The sequence below is a fragment of the Zingiber officinale genome, chromosome 1A, assembly GCF_018446385.1.
Source record: "Zingiber officinale cultivar Zhangliang chromosome 1A, Zo_v1.1, whole genome shotgun sequence".
Classification (NCBI taxonomy): Eukaryota; Viridiplantae; Streptophyta; class Magnoliopsida; order Zingiberales; family Zingiberaceae; genus Zingiber; species Zingiber officinale.
In genome coordinates, this window is record NC_055987.1 from 32984464 (window position 1) to 33000586 (window position 16123).

Below are 16123 nucleotides of genomic sequence, written 5' to 3' on the forward strand. Positions count from 1 at the left end.
TACAGCTTCCAAGTAAGAATACCTCTACTTTATTTATGCTCCTTGTTTGTTAGTACAGTTCATGTTTATACGCCTACTGCTTGTTAGTATGTGATAGTTTTTAAACGTGACATCAGTAGTTATATAACTGTGATTACATTAGTTATGTTATGTTCTCTATGTCTTTAGAAATGGCATGAGGACGCCCAGCTAGAAGGGCACTAGCTACTGAGCCCCAGCAAGAGGCAGGCAGTTCACTGCGCCACCTTAGGCTAGTCAGCAGAACACTCCCACTGTCACCCCGGAGCCTAACTTAGCGACACCAGTGGTCTTAGAGGTTCCACCAGTATAGCATGCAGCACCAGCACTAGCAGCCCCAGCAGCAGAGGCAAGGAGAGAAGCTTATCTGATCCAGTGGCAGAGAGTCAAGCCAGAGAACTTCTCAGGCACTAGTGAACCATGAGATACACAAGCCTGGTTCAAAATACTGGAAACACGATGGAGCTCTGGGTGGCGAGAGAAAGTGAAGAGTGCCTCACGAGACACACGTATGTGGTGGGAAAGAATCGAACGAAGCGCCCAGAACCAGATGTCATGGGCTGACTTTGAGAAGGAATTCTTCGAGGTTCTTTCACATACGGGTTACCAAGCCACTCTGACGAGTTCAGAGTTTCGTCGAGGCAACCTTTCGAGTTGAGGAAGTGAAGAAATTCAACGGGTTGGCTCGTCATGCCCGAGCTAGTCGGCAGAGAAGGAGCGGATCCGGTTGATGCTCAAGATCTGAGGCCAGAGATAGCGGTGAACGTGGCCGGTGGCATACATAGGCCACAAACCACGGAGGAGTTAGTGAGCGGTGCCTTGACCATAGAGCATTACCAGAACAGCATAAAGCAGAGCAAGTCTCCTCGAGTCCAAAGGCCAAGGAAACTCTCACACTCGAAAACAGCAAGGCCACACTCTAACTGAAAAGGGAACTCCAACAGCAAGCGCAAATCGGGAGTGACCCAAAAGGAGGACCATCTAGCGTTATCCAAAGTGTGCTACTTGTGGAAATTCCACCCGGGGGTTTGTCGTAAGGGCACACGAGGATGCTTGAATGTGGACAAGAAGGGCATATGGCCAAGCAGTGCCGAACAAGACCGGTCTTCCTCGACCACAGCAGATTCAATATGCAGACCAGCCATCAGATGCAGGCCGCTCTAGAAGGTCCACTTATCAGCCAGGGCATAGCCCCTCCAGCTATGGCGAATGCGAGGATCTACTCACTCACCGAGGACGTAGCCAATGCCTCGGCAGTGGTCACAGGTCAGATTAGCATCTTCGGTATAGTGCTCTTGTTCTATTTGATCTTGGGCAACCCATTCATATATAGCCGGATGTTCTCCGAAAAGTTAGAAATACCCTCAAGTACTCGGTGGTCGGTTGATGGCACTACCTTCAGGAGAGATCATGGCTTCCACGCACTGGCTCAGAGCAGTATCGGTCATTATAGCTTTTGTGATCTGATAGTGCTAGAGATGACCGACTATGACGTGATCTTTGGAATGGACTTTCTGATCAGATACGGTGCTACCATAGAGTGCCGTAAACAGAAGGTCATCTTCCAACCTGAAGCGGCAGTGTAATTTGAATACAGCGGGGAACCAAAGAGAAAGGCCAAGAAGTTCCTCTCAGCTATGAAAGCACACAAGCTACTGGATTCAGGATGTACAGGATTCCTAGCACATGTAGTCAACGCCAGCCAGGACAAGAACCAACAGCTAGCAGAGGTTCGAGTCGTATGTGACTACCCAGCAGTCTTCCCTGAAGAGTTACCAGGTTTAGCACCAGACAGGGAGATTGACTTTGAGATAGAGCTCATTCTCGGTACAAATCCTATCTCCAAGGCGCCTTATCGCATGGCTCCAGCAGAACTGAAGGAACTTCAGGAGTTGACAAGGGTTTCATACGCCCGAGTCACTCACCATGGGGAGCCCTGTATTGTTCGTGAAGAAGAAGGATGGAAGCATGCGTCTGTGCATAGACTACGGTGCCTTGAACCAAGTCACGATCAAGAACGGTATCCTCTTCCTAGATGTTCGACCAGTTAAAGGGAGCAGCAGTGTTCTCTAAGATTGACCTCAGATCAGGATATCACCAAGTCAGAGTCAAGGAGAGTGATATACCGAAGACAGCATTCAGGACCAGATACGGACATTACGAGTTCGTAGTCATGCCTTTTGGCGTGACAAATGCTCCAGCTACATTCATGGATCTCATGAACAGAGTATTCAGAGAGTACTTAGATAAGTTTGTTATCATGTTCATCGATGACATCCTTATCTACTCAGGAACTCAGGAAGAACATGCAGAGCACCTGAAGACAGTACTACAGACACTTCAGCAGAATCAGCTATATGCCAAGTTCACGAAATGTGAATTCTGGCTTGATCAGGTGTCCTTCCTGGGTCACATCATCTCAAAGGATGGTGTAATGGTAGACCCCAGCAAAATAGAAGCAGTGAGTAACTGGAAAAGATCAAAGAACGCCAGTGAAATCAGAAGCTTTCTGGGATTAGCAGGTTATTACAGAAAGTTTGTAGAGGACCTCTCCAGGATAGTCTCCCCACTGACAGCTCTCACCTGAAAGAACAGAAAATTTCAGTGGACAGAGGACTGTGAGAACAGCTTTAGCGAGCTCAAAAGAAGATTGACCAGTGCTCCTATCTTAGCTTTACCGGGAAATACAGATAGCTTCGACATTTACAGTGATGCCTCTAAATTGGGATTAGGAGCAGTGCTGATGCAAGACGGTAAGGTGATCGCCTATGCCTCCAAACAACTCAAGGATTATGAGAAGAATTACCCTACTCATGACCTTGAGCTTGCAGCAGTGGTGTTCGCTCTCAAGATTTGGAGACATTACTTGTATGGAGCCCAGTGTAGAGTATATACAGATCATCAGAGTCTGAAGTACTTCTTCACTCAGAAGGATCTGAATATGCGACAACGCAGATGGCTAGAGCTGGTCAAAGACTATGATATAGATATCCTCTATCATCCCGGGAAAGCCAATAAGGTAGCAGACGCACTCAGTGCTACCTTATTATCTCTTACAGCCATATCACCGCCCCTACAGAAGGAGATCGTAGATTTCGGTCTCGAACTCATCGTTGGACAGCTCTCTACTATGACTTTAGAGTCTACCTTGCTTGGTGATATTCAGTTAGCTCAGGAGCAGGACCCTGAAATTCAGAAAATCAAGCAAGGGCTAGCAGAATCGGAAAGTAGAGAATTCAGGGTGTCCGATAACGGGGTGTTGTACTTTAGTGACAGACTCTGTGTTCCAGATCAGGAGGAGCTACGGAGACAGATTTTAGATGAGGCTCACAAGACTCCCTATGCGATGCATCCAAGTTCCACCAAAATGTATCAAGACCTGAAGAAACATTTTTGGTGGCCCGGGATGAAGCGAGACATTGCCAGATATGTTAGCATCTGCCTCACCTGTCAGAGGGTCAAGGCAGAACATCAGCGACCAGGAGGAGTTCTGCAGCCTATACAGATTCCAGAATGGAAGTGGGAGGATATCTCTATGGATTTCATAGTGGGACTGCCCAGAACCACGAATGGTTTTGACGCCATCTGGGTAATTGTAACACCCCTAGAAAGCCTAGATAAAGTAAGGGCAATGAGAGTACGAATGTAATGAAAAGAATGTGTAGATAGTCTATGTTGAATGTTACGATGGGAAGGATTTAGATGATTAAAAACTTTATGAAAGAAAATAAAGTTGAGAATATAAAGTTCTATACATGATTTATAATGCAAGGAATTAATGTAAACAAAAGAAATATGAGATATTATATATGCATGTATGAAATATTTATGCATAATGCATATACATGAATTATTTTGTACAAAAATATGTTAGGAGAAGGATTTGATCCTTGGTTCTCTTGTAGATGCATGCATGTGTTAACCAAGTGTGATAGGAGTGAATATTGTAAGAGGAGAGATGGGAATTATAATTAAAGGAAAGAAAGGAGAGAAATTAAGAGAAAGAAAAGAGAGAAACTCAAGAAGCATTTCTCTAGCATATTCTTTCTCATTAAGAGGAGAAGTAAATGAGGAGGATGAATCAAGTCAAGTTTTCCTCCCCTCACTTTAGTATAAATAGGCATGGAGGGGGGGGCTTCATCCTCAACTCACTCTCCTCCTCTCCTCCATTTGTGCCGAGCACTCTCCCTCCCTCTTTCCTCTTGTTGCCGAGAGCAACAACTGTCCCCCTTCTTTCTTTCTTTTTGTTGCCGAGCAACACAAGAGGAAGAAGCCTCCTCTTCTTCCTCCTCCCCTCCACCAAAAGACCTAGCCACTTCTTCCTCCATTGGTGCCGAGCAAAGCAAGCAAGGAAGAAAGGTCCACAAGCAAGTTCTCAACTCTAGGAAACTTAAGCAAAGAAAGTAAGCTTCCCCTCACCTGCGGTACAAGGCTTTCATGTGATTTTCGGATTCTTTTTCTATGTCTTGAAAGAAAGTTTTCCCCTATGTTTTTATACATATATGATGCATGATCAGAGGTGTATGTAACCCTAGTATTTCAATCAAAAATATTGTAAATAGGTTAGGAAAATTATTGTCTAACCAAACTAGTGCAAGGTTCCCTCTATGAAATGCTAAGGACCTTCCTATGGTTTTCTTGCTTGGAAGTTGATTGGAACCAAAAGAACCCCACTCTCATGTTTCAGCCAAGAAAGAATTTAGGGTTAGGAGGACCTTGAATTTAAAATAACTATGCTTATATGACATGATATAAAGTTCTTAAGAGTGGTATACTTGTATGTTGAAAGAAACTCATGAACCTTACTCTTAATATTTCGGCCATGGTAAGGTGATGGTTTAGAGAAGCTTAAACAAAATTCTAATATGCTCAATGACCTCTGTGATATTATGTTATGAAAGATGATTAATGCTCTCATGTTTAATTGGAATGTAGAAAATTAGTTACATGATTTATGACATGTAAGATCACAAGAGTCCTAGCTTGTTTATGATCCAACTTTGTATATGATGTTCTTAGTAAATCTTGCTATGAAATTTACTTAGGTTTCCCATGCTTTAGGCCACTTAAAGGAAGTTTATATTCTATGAATTTCGGCCAAGTAAGGTTTAAAGGACCTAGAGGCCTTGGAAATGAAACCTAAGGGGTTAAAAGTACTTCTTATGAAAACTTGATAATGTGTGAAGGTGATACATGTTTGTATGACCTAAATGAATCATTATGTGTTCGGTCATGAAGGGATAGATGCCCTAGAAACCCTAGAACAAAAATTAAATATGTTTATGCCATGCTGTATGAAAATGATATGATAGAATGCATGATTGCTTTAGTTACGAAATGATATGCATAATGAAGTTATATTATGAAATATGCCATGATGTGTTATAGCATAGAAAATGCTATACATAATGAAAAGAAATGAAGTTATGTTATGATATGTGATAGCATAGAAAATGCTATACATAATGAAAAGAAATGAAAAGAATAAATGCATGAAAGATGGTTAAGGACATGATATGATAGTTATGCATGATAAGTTATTTTTATGGTTTGTACCAAGGGTGGGCTCCGTAAACGCCCCGCGGTCGATGGAGTAAGACTCGGGCCTCGTCAGTAATGGGCCTTTGAGTGCCCTAGGTCGATGGAGTAAGACTCGGGTCTAGTATGTATGCATGGTAGGGCTCAAGACTTGCTACCTTGGACCTACGCATTAAGTATGTGGTACAAACCAGGATCCCAAATGATGATGATATTAATTTCAAGTACTTATAAGTATAAGTTTTCAAATTCATGATGCATTGCCTACATATGTGCTTGAATTATCTGATGATTAGATATAATGTCATGTGATATTATGATATGAATATGAATATGATACCCTTGTATGTCGTATGCTTATGATACCTCGCATGATATTGATATGCAATGATATGAATTCGGTTTTAGTGAGTAGGAAAGGAACTTACTGAGTCATGAGTGCTCATAGCTTACTTTCCTTGTACCGCAGATATGGGGGACGGGTATTCGGAACGACGGAGCAGCAGGAGGAGCAGATAGTGATGTGTGTGGTGGTGGCTCGGCAAGAACGATTCGGACAAATTAATATTTTTAGTTATATGATCAATATATGCACATTCGAACTAATCAGAATATGTGATATCATGCTTATTTAAAGTAAAGGAATGATTTAAAATTTTCCGCTGTTATAGTATAACTAAAGCATGTACGTAAGTAGTATAAGAACGTAGCGCCGCCCTTAGGTAAGAAGGGTGGGCGTTACAGTAATAGTCGACAGGTTGACTAAATCAGCCCACTTCTTAGCTATCAAGATGTCCTACTCCATGGAGAAGCTAGCCCAGTTGTATCTCCAGGAGATCGTCAGACTTCATGGAGTCCCACGGACCATTATTTCAGACAGAGACAACAGATTCACATCACACTTCTGGGAGTGTGTACAGTCAGCATTGGGCACTAAGTTAAAGTTCAGCACAACATTCCATCCTCAGACAGATGGTCAGATGGAGCGAGTAAATCAGGTACTCGAAGATATACTCCGAGCATGTGCCCTAGATTTCAAGGGAAGTTGGTGCAAATATCTAAGCTTAGCAAAATTTGCATACAACAACAGCTATCAGTCCACCATCGGTATGGCACCTTACGAGGCTCTCTATGGGCGGAGGTGTAGATCTCCAATCTGCTGGTATGAGAGTGGTGAACAGAAAGAACTAGAGCTTAAAGATCTAGTAGCAGATACCACAACTATCTGCAGATCCGCGAGGATAGAGACACTCAGGCTGCGGAAGAGCTATCTTGATACAGCAGAGACCCTTAGAGTTTTCGATTGGGGATTCGGTGTTCCTCAGAGTATCATGAAGGGAGTAATGCGTTTGGGAAGAAGGGCAAACTTAGTCCGATATGTGGGACCATACCTTATCGAAGAGTGGGCAAGGTAGCATATGAGTTAGAGCTACCCCAGAAATGTCAGTCCACAACGTATTTCATGTCTCTATGCTGAAGAAGCATACCCCAGATGCCACCCAGGTGATTGAGCCCCAGTCGGTATAGATCCGCGAAGACCTCAGTTATGACAGTCGGCCTATTCAGATAATAGACCGAGCAGTTAAGAAATTGCGGAACAAAGAAGTACCATTAGTCAAAGTTATTTGGTACACAACCGAAGAGGCAACTTGGGAGGCGAAGCCGACATGAGTACCGAATTGTTCTAAGTTCGGGACGAACTTTTATAAGGTATGGGGATTATAACCGAAAATTCTCGAACTTGCATTATAAATATTCTACGATTTTCTGGAATTTTTAGATATTTTCCGAATTTTCCAGCGGAAGCAGCAAAAATAAATAGAACCGCAAAATAGCTTAGTCGGGAATCGAACCCGAGACCTATGGTTTAGGGATAATGTTAGTAACTGGTTGAACCCAGCAGGGCCGTGCTGAAAGGAAAGGGAACCAATAAAATTTATATTGGAGTTGGGCGAATTAAGTCTTTAATATAAATAGGAAAATTAATTAAGTGAGGAGGTTATTTTTTTTTCACCGTGACCTATCCTCTTCCAAAACCTCACTGCCGACCACACCTCTTCCTCCTCCTCTCTCGGCGCCCAAGCCCAAGGACTCTCGGATCATCCTCCGGCGACGACTCCAACACGAAAGAGGTTCTTCTCCGCGAGAGGAACGCGAAGACGTGAGCGGATCGTCGAGAAAGTCATCTCCACCGAAATTCTAGCGAATAGAATCGTAAGAAATTACGAACCGGAGGTAAGAAACCCCTCACCTGCAGTATAAGTAGCTCTCGTTTGATTGCATGCTTATAATTTAGTTATGTGTAGATTTTTTATCGATATCTAGAGTGTATTTAATTCTCTTCGTCGACTTAGGGGTTAGTTGAGTATCTCTGGATGGGCCGGACGCGTTTTACCTCTCCAGATAGAGGTTCAAGACGTCGTCGGGTGCCTAGAGGTGGTCCCCTATTAGAGAGGAGAGTTGGAGCACACTAGGTGTTCGATAAAATGTTTAGCGCAACCTTAGACAGTATAGTTAAATGCATAGAAGCATTTAAACCAGCATATCAGTTTTATTTCAGCTTTATGGGACTAGATGTCCAATGGGTGGGCTCCCACAGTCGCCTCTAGGTTCAGACAACCTAGTGCTAGGTTTAGATAACCTAGATACAGCTAATTAGCATTTCAGTATTTTACTTTCAGCAGCGGCACTGTACTGGATTAGATATCCACTGGGTTGGACTCCCATAGTCATCCCTAGGTTCAGCTAACCTAGTAAACCCTACTAGATTCGGAACTTGCAATCCCGGGTCTAGTTAGGGATGCGCGCACAGCAAGTACAGATACCAAGGCCCTACAGCAGCATGTTTAGTATTTTTATCTATTATATATAATAGTTTTCCAAATCAGTTTTAAAACATAATGGAATTCAGTATTAGCTCAGCTTCAGCTTAGCTCACTTTTGTATCAACTCAGCTTATTTCAGTTGTTACATATGATAGTTTCATATACAGTTCTAGACATGTTATGATCAATTTTATTTTATGTTCAGCTTATGTTATGCTATGCTTTGTATGATACCATGCCATGCCGTGCTTGCATATTCAGTATGTTTTTCAAACAGCATGATTTAAAAGCATATTTGCATCGTATGCATGATTTAGTGAGGTAGATGGTTTCTTACTAAGCTTTTAGCTTACAGATACTATTTTCCTTATACTACAGATACAGGTAAAAAGAAAATGGACTAGCAGTGGAGGCTGGAGGTCGATGCAGGTGAAGATGTGTGTGGATGGAACCTGGAAGAAGATCTTAGGGAACTTAACAAGCTTTATCTAAATACTAGAACTGTTTAGAGATTTAGCATTTTGCAATTTAGTTTGTTCATCGTTATGAATTAGTTAATCATGTCCTTTTTTATGTTTAGAACACTTCTTTCATGATGTTAGAATGTTGGTAGATAGTGTTACAATGTTTCCCAGTTGTTGTAGAGTTTGTAGGAGTGATTGAGGCACGAAACAGTGCTGAAATCAGAGTTTCAGTGCGAAATCAGAAACTCTGATCGATCCATGGATCGATCGGGGGTCCCCAATCGATCCCCGGATCGATTGAGGGCCGATTCCGCGAACAGAAGGCTTCTGGATCGATCAGCCGATTGATCCAGTCACACGCTGTCGCGAACAGAAGGCCTCTGGATCGATCGGTCGATTGATCCAAGCTATCCCTAGCGAACAGAAAGGTTTTTGATCGATCATTGGATCGATTGACTAGGTTGGATCGATCAGCCGATCGATCCAAATAAAGTCCCGTGCACAGAAGCACGCGGGATCGATCACTGGATCGATCAGTGAGCCTGGATCGATCAGGCGATCGATCCAGATTATCACCCGAGCACAGTAGCAGTCGGGATCGATCCATGGATCGATCCAACAGAGAGCAATCGACCCAGCCCAGTCTGGATCGATTGGGAAGTTCAGTTTTGACCAAGAAACTTAGTAGATCAGCTTCTAGTCCATAGGGGAGGTAGGATACACCTTGTATCCCTTAGATTACATTCATCAGCACATGTAGAACCAAGAATGGTTATCAGTTAGCGACTAAAATTTTAATTAGATCAGTTTTCCGCGCAGTTAGCACAGCATAACTGTAGCGATCGGCCTTACAGCTTAGCTAGTAGAAGGCGGGTCGTTACAGCTTAGCTGGATCTAACGGCATGAAGTCGGACGCAACATGTGTTGGTGCAATCGACCTAGGTTTGATTGGTATGATCATGGTTTTGATGTGTGTATCAAAGAGTTTAAGTTAGATTTTCATATTAGTTTGATATGTGTGTTTGAGTCATGCAGGACTTGGTGAAACACACATGAGGAGCTTGGTGCAACTAAGCTTGGGAAGCTCATCCAAGGGCTTAGATCCTTGAGTCAGTGAAGGATTGTGTGGAAATATCAGACAAACTGCCAGACGAGGAGCAATGGAGTGGAGCCGAGGGAAGTGGACTTCAAGGCAACGCGAAGGATGCATAAAGAGGAGTCGCGCGCTTAGGTGTATCTGAGGGGTGAAGGTCGAGGAAGATGACTTCAAAGGGTGACTCCGAAGAGGATGAGTGTGAGTATGTAACTTGGACCAGTCGACTTCTGGAAGTGACAGTTGACTGGTCCAATCGATTGAGCAGTGGACTGGGAGTGAACAAAAGCATTCTGTTCGCTCATCCAGCAGAGACCATTCAACTAGTACTATTACCAGTCGATTGGTAAGTGATTGTTGGCGACCGTTGGCAGAAACCATGATTCTGCCATGTTTCCATTGGTTGTGTCCAACGGTTGCACTAGTTCACTGATGGAAGTGTCAGTCAACTGGCGTCGAGATGAGTTGATATGATGATCAACTCTCTCCTCTTATTTATAGGTAGCTTTGAAGCATGAAGGAGGTTACTCATGCTTGTTGAATAACTCCTAAGTCTTTGCCCAAAGCTTCTAAGTCTTCTCTTCCTCTCTAATCCTAAGTTTCATCTTGTAAAGAGGAAGAGACCGTTGTGAGAGGTTTGCTCCACCGAGAAGGGGAAAGCTCTAGGTGGAGATTACCAGGGACTGATCCACCGAAGGATCAAAGGTTCATCCACCTCAAGGACATGGCATGGAGTAGGAGCAAGAAATCTCCAAACCACGTAAAGGAATCATGTTAGTGTTTGTGTTCTTACTTATTACTTTCATTGTTTTAGTTTCATTTCTGTTTGCACAAACTAACCGTGTAGAGAAGAAAGGGAATTTGGGGGGGAGGGGTGACCTAGCTATCTAACCCCCCCCCCCCCTCTAGTCAGCCGCAAGATCCCCACAAATGGTATCAGAGCGAGGATGCCCTTCGATGGACTAATCGCCAAGAAGAGTACTTCATCAAAATGGTCGGTTCAAGCATCCATCCACCTAAATTTTAAGGAGACTTCTCTTGGTGGAAGAAGAGAATGGAGGTATTTTTTGAAACTGATTTTGATATTTGCTAATCATGGAAAATGATTTCGAAATGCCTAGGGATCACAACAATGAGATGTTGGATCGTGCAAGTCGATAGAGGGGGGGTGAATATCCATCGAAAGATTAGTACGCAGCGGAAAAACGAAATCAGAACACTAACAAGAACAATTTTACTTGGTTCGGAGCCTTCGTCGATTCCTACTCCAAGGCCCGCACTCGCCGAGTGCTTTCATTGGGCAATCCACTAGCAATTCATAAAAGTTATTACAAAATGAAAGTACAAGAATGCTAAAAAATGAAGTACCGACAACAATTAAGGAAAAGAAGAAACAACGCGTTGCTGGAGAAGCTTCGCAGCACGCAGGAGCACAACAAGGTAAAGCAAGCGTTGGATGGCATTGTAGTGAGTTGTTCTTTGCTCCAAGGCTCACCCTCCTTATATAGGAGGCTCCGGCCGTCCGGATCCCTTCTGAGCGCCTGGAGTGTGATGTAGCCCAGCCAACCATAGAGCTCCACGTGGCGACGTGATGAGGAGATAAAATTTGCACTCCGGGCGCCTGGACCACTTCCGGGCACCTAGATCCCTTCCGAACGCCCGGACCCCATTTTCCAGCAGCTTCAACTCCATGCAAGAAGACGTTAGTCCGAAGCATAATGCAAATCATATTGCCCTGCAAAACAAAGTGTTAGCACAATTATAATAATAAAATAGAGTATTAATTAGATTTCATCCCATCGAGATCAGAATCTAGTCAAGATCTCAACTTAGAGTTCCGAAATGATTCTAAGTTGGATCCACGCCTAAGTTCCCTTCCTGGGAACGCGTCCTCACAGTCACTCCTCTCCAGTGACTTACTTTAACATATCTGCTAGACGTCCGATCAGCCCTTTGACCCATCTGGACCTCATGTCATACGTTCGATCAACCCTTTTACCCATCTAGAATTTATGCCAGCTATCCGGTTGGCCCGTCGACCTAGCTAGGCTTTGTGCCAGACATCCGGTCAGCCCGTCGAACTATCTAGACTTCGTGCTAGCTATCCAGTCAGCCCGTCGACCTAGCTGGGTTTCTCCTGCACACTTAGTAAAAGTGTTAGATCATAATGAATCTAACTTAACATACTTTGTCATTCATCAAAACTTGAGTTAAACCGTTAGTACTAACCTCACCAACAATCTCTCCCTTTTTGATACAATGACAACCTGGTTAAGTTAGTGGAAAAATATACAATAAATAAGCACTTACAAGCAATGATGTTAAGTTAGTCTTGTTTTATTTTTGGTAAATTTTCATTGCTAACTAACTTAAACCACCTAACCCTCCCCCTTTGGCATTCATCAAAAAACATAGGATAGATAAAAATACATGTTTAAAAATAGAGAATCCAAAGTAAAATCAGATTCACTTGGTTGAGTTTAAAGTAGAAAATTTTGAAAATTTTACTTTAAAATTTTCTTTTAAGTTTTTCAAAATAACTAAGTTTTGAAAAATAGCTAACTTAGATTGAAAATCAACTTAATTTTCAAAATAAGCTTGCAAATGGAAGATAAAATTAAAGAATAATTTTCAAACATAAGTTGTATAGAGGCTAATTTTCAAAAAGTAAGATAAATAAAGCCAATTTTATAAAATTTTAAAGCTAAGTTTGTAACATCCAAAAAGCTAATTTTTAAATTTTAGTAATTTTCAAGTATTAAGTTCTGAAAGTGTTAGTTTTTCTAAAATAAGTTTATATAAATTTTCAAAAATAAATTTGTATAAAATTCATCTTTGGTTATAAAAGGTAAGTTTACAAACTCTGATTTTCAAAGTCAACAAAATCCAATTTTCAATTTTCAAAACTGAGCTTGTAAAATCTAATTTTCAAAAACTTAGTTTATAAAGGTTAATATTTTTCAAAAGTGGATGTAAAAAAAATATTTTTCCAAACTAATTTTACAAAATATTTTCAATAAAGGAAAACTAAATAAAAGAAATTTAAATTAATTCTCCCCCTGAACCTGACATAAAAAAACTGTCTAACCAATTAGTTACTTGCTGACTATCAGAGGATAACAGCTTTCACTTGATTGGTCAGGTTAAGTCAATTGTAATCAGTTAGTGTTTGACTAAACTGAATAACTTAACCTGATTGATATGTGTTTTGTATTTAACGCCCAAACTTGTATTGATGCACTGAAATAAGCATCTTAAGTCTAAGCAATCTGCCTATGCATCTCACCCCTTTCTAAGTTCAGAAATACACAAACAAGTTAGCCCTAATATGTTGGTGAGATGCTCAAACCTTAGGTCTATAGGAGCATACTTTCTAAGGGATTGATTTATTCTAAGGCTAAATTTGATTTTCAAAAATTCTAAAAATGGGAAATTTTGAAAACATAAACGTTTTTATCCTAGAATTTAAAAAGAACATTTTTGAAAATAATTTTAAAAAAATTCTAGTCTATTAAACACATTTATAATTTCTGGCGTAGACTACTAAACTCACTTTCAGGGAGGAGTTTGGTAAATATGTCAGCTATATTAGACTTGGACTCAATGTATTTGAGTTCAATGTCTCCTTTAGTGACATGATCCCTGATAGAGTGGTGCCTAATTTCAATATGTTTGGTTCTTGAATGAAGCACATGATTTTTTGTTAAGTTAATTAAGCTAATATTATCAATTAATACTTTTACATTTGTAAGGTTTAAATTAAAATCTTTTAAGGTGTGCATCATCCTATAGCTATATACTCTGACTCAGTTGTAGACAGAGCAACATAGTGTTGCTTTCTACTAAATCAGCTAACAAGTGATGCACCTAGTAATTGACATCCACCACTTGTGCTTTTGCTGTCTAATTTACACCCAACGTAATCTGAGTCAAAATAGCCTATTAATTCAAAATTATTAGTTCTAGGATACCAAATTCCTACATTTGATGTTCCTTTAAGATATCTAAAGATTCTTTTGACTTGAGTCAAATGAGATTATTTAGCACAAGTTTAGTATTTAGCACACATACTAACTACAAATAAAATATCAGGTCGACTTGCAGTTAAGTATAGTAGGCTACCTATGGCACTCCTATAGTACTTTAAGTCAATTGGTTTTCCATTAGGGTCATCATCTAGAATTGTGTTAACTGTCATATGTGTCTTAATTTCTTTAGTATTTTCCATCCCAAATCTTTTTAGTAAATCTTTGGTGTATTTTTGTTGATAAATGTAATTACCCTCGTTTGTTTGTTTGATTTGTAGTCCTAAAAAGTAAGTTAATTTACCTACTAGACTCATTTCAAATTCTTGTTCCATTAGATTTGTAAATTTTTCTAGGAATTCTGAGTTGGTTGAATCAAAGATTATATCATCTACATAGATTTGGGCTATAAAAATATCCTCTTTTATTGACTTAACAAATAAGGTTGGGTCGATTTAACCTTGGTTGAACCCTTTTAATATTAGGAAAGAGGTTAACCTTTCATACCATGCCCTAGGTGCTTGCTTAAGTCCGTATAAGACTTTCTTTAGCTTAAAAACATAGTCAGGGTGGTCTAGACTTTCAAATCCAGGTGGCTATCCTACAAAGATTTCTTCTTTTATTAGTCCATTTAGAAAGGCAGATTTGATATCCATTTGATATAGCCTGAACCCTTTATGGGTTGCATAACTGAGTAACATTCTAATGGACTCTAATCTAGTTACTAGGGCATAAGTTTCATCATAGTCAAGTCCCTTTACTTGACTGAACCCCTTAGCAACTAGCCTAGCTTTGTTTCTAGTAATTTTCCCAGTTTCGCTTAATTTATTTCTAAACACCCATTTTATTTATATTATCTTCTTATTTTTGGGTGGTGGTACTAAGTTTCAAACTTCATTTCTTTCAAATTGAGCTAGTTCCTCTTGCATAGTTATGACCCAGTCTAGGTCAAGTAAAGATTCAACTATGGTTTTGGGTTTGATCTTTGAAATTAGAGATATTTGACTTAGGTTTCTAAAGGATGACCTAGTCTAAACCCTTAGGTCTAGGTCACCAATTATTTGGTCAATTAGATGATTTGGGTTTACTCTTATAGTTCTAGGAGGTTGATTCTCTTGAGGTCCATCTTCCTCTTCGTGATTGGTTCCTTCTTGATTACTGTTGGCTTGAATAAACTCAATTGGCTGAAGTTGGGTTTGTTCAAGGTTTTGTTTGGATTCCTCAAATTTTACATTGGTGGTTTCTTCAATTCTTAGTGTAACCTTATTGTATATTATGTAACCCCTACTATTCAGTGAATATCCTACAAAAATTTTATTTTCTATTTTAGAAGTGAATTTTCCTAAGCATTCTCTTGTGTTTAGTATGAAAGCTGGACACCCAAATACTTTAAAGTATTTTATATTGAGTTGTTTATTATAATATATTTTGAAGAAGGTTTTGTTATGTGTTTTATTTAGTGTTGTTCTATTTTACACATAACAGGTTGTACTAACAGCTTCTGCTCAAAAGTACTTAGGTAGATTATATTCATTTAGCATTGTCCTAGAGGCTTCAAGCAGAGTTCTATTTTTTTTCTTTCTACAATTCCATTTTGTTGAGGTGTTTTAGGACACAAAAATTCATGATGGTATCCATTTTCAAGACAAAATTTATTAAAGTTATGATTTTTAAATTCACCCCCATTGTCACTTCTAATCCTTTTAATTTTAAGGTCTTTTTCATTTTCAATTTGGTTACAAAAGTTTGTAAATATTTCAAAAGTTTCATCCTTATTTTTTAAAAATTTTACCCAGGTGAACCTAGAATAGTCGTCTATTATTACTAGACAATATAAACTTCCATTTATTGATTTGACCCCATGAGAGTCAAATAAGTTTAAGTGTAAAAGTTCTAGTATTGAGTTGGTTTGAGATTGATTAGTTGGTTTATGAATAAATTTTGTTTGCTTTCCTTGTTGACAAGCATTACATATTGTTGAGTCTAAGTTATGTAATTTTGGTAATCCTCTAACTAGTCCTTTTAATTTGCTTATATTTATAAAATTTGTGTGTGACATTCTTCTATGCTATAACCAAGTTTCTTCTTTTTGTGTTAAATAACACTTAATTGAAGAAGTGGTTAATTTAATTACATAGATGTTGTTTTTTCTAAACCCTT